Here is a 4,715-nt window from a genome sequence, read left to right on the forward strand (position 1 = left end):
AAGTTGAGGCCTATAGAGATACAGGGGCTAGCATCACTATGGTGACTGAGAGTCTAGTCCCCTCAAGGCAACTTTTACCTGGTGCCACATACCAGGTGACCAATATTGATGGAGTACAGAGAGATCATCCCATGGCAGTGGTCAATCTCAGCTGGGGAGGTGTCACTGGCCACAAGAGAGTGGCAGTGTCACCAAACTTGCCTGTAGATTGCCTACTGGGGAATGATTTAGAGCTCTCAGCCTGGGCTGAAGTAGAGCAAGAAACCCATTCTAGAATGGTAAACACCCATGGTAAGGTTAGTGGGGCAGTGATAGCCACAGCCCCAGTCCAAGATGTCCTCCCTGAACAGGTCAGGAGGGTTGTGCCAGTCACAACCCAATCTCAGACAACTTCCTTCCCAGAACAGGTTGTCAAGGCTGTCATGGTAACAGCCCACACCCAAACTGAGCCCCCTCCTGAAAAGGTTGGGAGAGTTGTGATGGCCACAGCTCAAACTCAGACAGATGATAGTGTTGTGAAGCCTGAAACTATGGATCACTCCACTCAGACAGAGAGTATTGAGGAGGAAGAGAAATCTCCCTCCCACCAGACTTTAGGCAAGGATCAGCCTCCTCAGGGAACTGATCTGACCCCTTGTGAAGAAACTGCCACAGAGGTAGTCAGGCCTAGCCTGGCAGAACCCCTGATGTCAGTGGACCCTTCCAAGGTGGGACCCAGTCTGGAGCAGGTAACCTGCCCCTCTCTACCCTGCCTCAGTCAGCCCAGGGCTGTAGAGGTCAGGGAGGCCAGTGGTGGACCCCAAAGGGCCCCCTGTCCAAAAGAATTCCCCAATCAGCAGATTAAGGGCACTGAAGCTAGTAGTCCTAGCCAAGTGAAAATAAAACCAACTCCTGAGGGATCCCCCTTAAATTTAGTTAGGGACCTCCCACAGATGGACACTGTTGGGCACAGCCAAACCTGGGACCTGAGGGCCCCAAACCTGACCTGTCCCTCCAGTAAGCCAAACAGAGGGACCCAACCTCCAGCTGTAGGTAGCCAGAGGTTGACCCTGAGAGCCCAAAACAACTCAGTCTTGGAAAGAAAGGCCTCTATGGTGGAAAATGATTGGAGGAAGCTGAGCCCAAAATTAGTGGAGCCTCACTTCAGTACTCCATTTCAGCACCAGCCTTTTACTTTGCCAAAACACACCACAGGTAGAGATTCCCTATGGTGGAGACCCTCAGACACCCTTGGGGTGAGGGATTGCTTAGTGGACCATGAGATAGGGGGTAACCATGCCAGTGCTGGTACTTCCTTATATGGCCACTCAGGCAATATAGGCTTACCTGGCAAGGCTAGCCTTATCTCCTTTCGTTTGGGGGGGGGGGGTTATGTAGGAAGGTAGAACCCTGACTATGGTTGCCCCCAACTTTTTGCCTGGTGTTTTGCTGGTTTTCTGACTTAGTTGACCTGGGACCCTGCTATTCAGGGCCCCAGGCCTACTGCTCTCTCTGTAAAATGGATTCCATGTACCTTAGGTACATATCTAAATTGGATACTGAGTCACCCTATCAGTCCCTGTACAGTGTACCTTAGGTACCCAGGGCATAGGTGTACCCAGGGCCTACCAGGGGCTGCAGCATGTATTATGCCACCCCTGGCTGGCCATCCAAATCTGACACAACTGGCTGCTTGACAGCTGGGGCAAGGTGGTGTAATCACCCTTTGCTTTAGATATAGTATACCTATATCTAACCCTAAAAATGGACACACAGATCTCCTATCAGTCACTCCTATGGCAGGCCTTAACAATCCTGAAGGCAGAGTGCTTGGAATCGTGTGAGATGGTGCTCTGGCATGAGCTGAGCCTGTCTGCGGCTTTCGGGATCCATCCCTTAGCCGTTTCCATGATATCGCATACCATATACTCTTAAGTGCATTATAATCCTCGCGGTTATATGCCAACTCTGGTATCGCTTTATCAAAACATGTCGAGTAAGGTGTCATACGAATTGGAATACTAACCCCTCGCCAATTCTGGCGACGGGGTTAGCATTCCACCCTTCTAGAGGGACACGACATGTATGTAACCCCTAACCCCGGTTAAAGTCAGACAGAGCCTTAGCATCCACAAAATGGATGCTGCCACCGAGACACAAGTCTGCCCTCCTGCTGCTGGGAGTCCTCCCAGAGCAGGAGATAAGGACAAAGGGTTTCCTGCCAGGGGCGGTGCCAGCACCGTCCCAGACAGGGTTTTGTGTATTGTAGGTAGGCAGGGCTTTAGAGGAAGGTGACTGCACGTGGCACCCCGGTGCTCACTGTGCATAGGCTGGCTGGAACCAGTTCCAGGGTCACTCCAGACCCTGTGCTGGGGAAAAGCCCGCCAAGGAAGTGGGTGTAACCACCCCCCTCCTAGTCCCACCCATAGGGCAGGACTTAGTCGCGTGCCAGCCCCTTTTTACAGGATAAAGGTAGAGACTGGCCCCCTTCCAAATCAGATCATCTTTGAATCCTGAAACTACTTTCTGCGAAAGGAACTCAAGACTTCTTCCTAAGATTTCTCCCTTGTGACTAAGGAGTAGTCACCCTGCATCCGCAGGCACCATCTAAAGAACACTGCGGTCTGCTGCAAGTCCTTCCTCCGGAATCCGACTGCCCAGCTCGACGAGAACCGGCTTCCCTGGCACCTCTGACCTCTACCCACCTCTACAGCCCAGCTGAGAACCGTGGGTGTGACGAGACCTCGAGGGACCGGCCATCTTCAAGACTGCACGACTTCTTTCCAGCAAGCCCGCCGAGTGAATTCCTGGTGAGTGCTTTGGGGTCCGAGAAGCCCCCACCCTGAGCAGCTCCAGCACCGAAGAGCAGCCCCCCAGCATCTCCACGATCTGCGTGGGGCCCTTCTGCTTTTTACTGCTCACCGCGTTGTTTGGCTACTAGCCCGCTGGCTTGTGGCCTTCCTGACGACGCCCGACGACATTTCTGTTGCTGGTCTGGTTGCTCCAGACTGGCCCTTGCTTCCCTCCATCGGAGAAGTACCCTGGACCCTCCTGGTCCGCCCAAGACGCCATTTTAGGTCCACCGCGTGGGCCTTGCATTTGCCAAGACTTGTTGCCCAATCCTGGGTCCAGCGACGTCGACAGCAAGAACCTTCGTGGGACAGCTCGCACCTCCATCCTGGTCGCCGACAACGCCTCCTGGTCCGAGAGACTGCAGAGCCCAGCAGCGCCCACTCACCTGACTGCGGTGACTTCGCCCGGTGCCATCCTGGTGCCCACTTAATCACTGGCTAGTGATTCAAGAACTTGGTCCCCTCTGCTTTCAGGTTTTCTTCTTCCTTGATCCAGGCTTGGATCCATCGAACTTTTCTTCACTGGTCGCCTGCCAGCAACTTCTTCCTTCCAGGCTCCTGGTCCGGCAACGAGATCCCCGACGTCTTTTCAGACCTATGCAGCTGCAGCCCCTGGGCTAGGTAACTTCGGCACTTCGGTGTCCCAGCATAGCCTCACTATCCTAGGGTCAGGATCCACTGTCGTTTTCTTCCTACCAGGTCGGGTTCGCCCGTGAACACTAACTTTGCCTTTACTAGCCTCCATAGACTTTGTCCCGCATCCCGCGTGAGAGTGCACACTCTGCACCCGAGTCCCCTGGGTCTCCTAGTAGTAATCTAACGATTCCCTAGTCAAGTCCTAGCGATTCCAAAGCCTATTAGAACTGTTACTTACCTGCTAGTAATTCGCATTCCACTTTTAAAGTATATGGTTTTTCGTGCCCCTCGGGCATTTGTGTATAACGTGCTAACTTAAGTATTTTCGTAAGAGTTTTGTTGTGTGCCTAGCACCCTGTCCTCATAAAGAGTACAGGGTTGTTGTGATTCTAATAAATACATTGTTTATTTTCATAACACTTGTGTGGTGTCCTTTCACTGGGTGTTCAAGGGGTAATGTGATGGTAAAACAGCTGGCTTAACACGCCCTCTAGAGTCTTAGCCTTAGACTGCTCGTATCCATGCTACTAGGATAGCTGGTCTATAAGGTTGACTTACAACCAATCATCAATAAGGGTTGTTTGGACTGATATATAGTGATCACTAGAATAGTGAACACTGCACATCAGGCAAACTTCTCACATTGGTGAGCAGCGGTTGGGATTTGAGCTTGCTGTTGTTTTACCACACATGCCCTAAGAATATCTTGTGAAAGATCACATAAGTACTAAAGGTACATATAACTTAGCTTAGAATACTCTGAGTTCTACTGAACCAGCTGTTGTAGCTCCTAGGGCCTAGCACACCCTAAACTACAACTCTAGCAAGGGATCAGTAGGCAAACATATAGTGTAGGTAAGTGCACCACTTACACCTCACTAGAAAAGCATGTCGACTCAGGGGGACTCTACTGAGACTCCCCTGGTCAGTGTTGACCCTCCACAGGTCACTTCAAGATATGCAGCTCTCAGTTTCCAGGAGATGAGACAAATCTGTGTCTCCAGGAAACTGAAGCAGGGGTCTAACCCCACCATTCCCTTTCTGATAGGTCTCTTAGAGACATATGATGCCAGAAAGCTTTCTCAATTACATGAGAACATGCCAGCCTTAGAGGGAACCTCTGGGGATCCAGACCTCCCCAACACTGATTCAGCAGTTGAGGAGGAGGATCAAGAGGTACTCTCTGGGGATGAGGTAGACAAAGGTCTTGAGGTAGTCAGAAGGCTAACTAGGACCAACTTAGACTTA

The sequence above is a fragment of the Lissotriton helveticus genome, chromosome 3_1, assembly GCF_964261635.1.
Source record: "Lissotriton helveticus chromosome 3_1, aLisHel1.1, whole genome shotgun sequence".
Taxonomy (NCBI): Eukaryota; Metazoa; Chordata; class Amphibia; order Caudata; family Salamandridae; genus Lissotriton; species Lissotriton helveticus.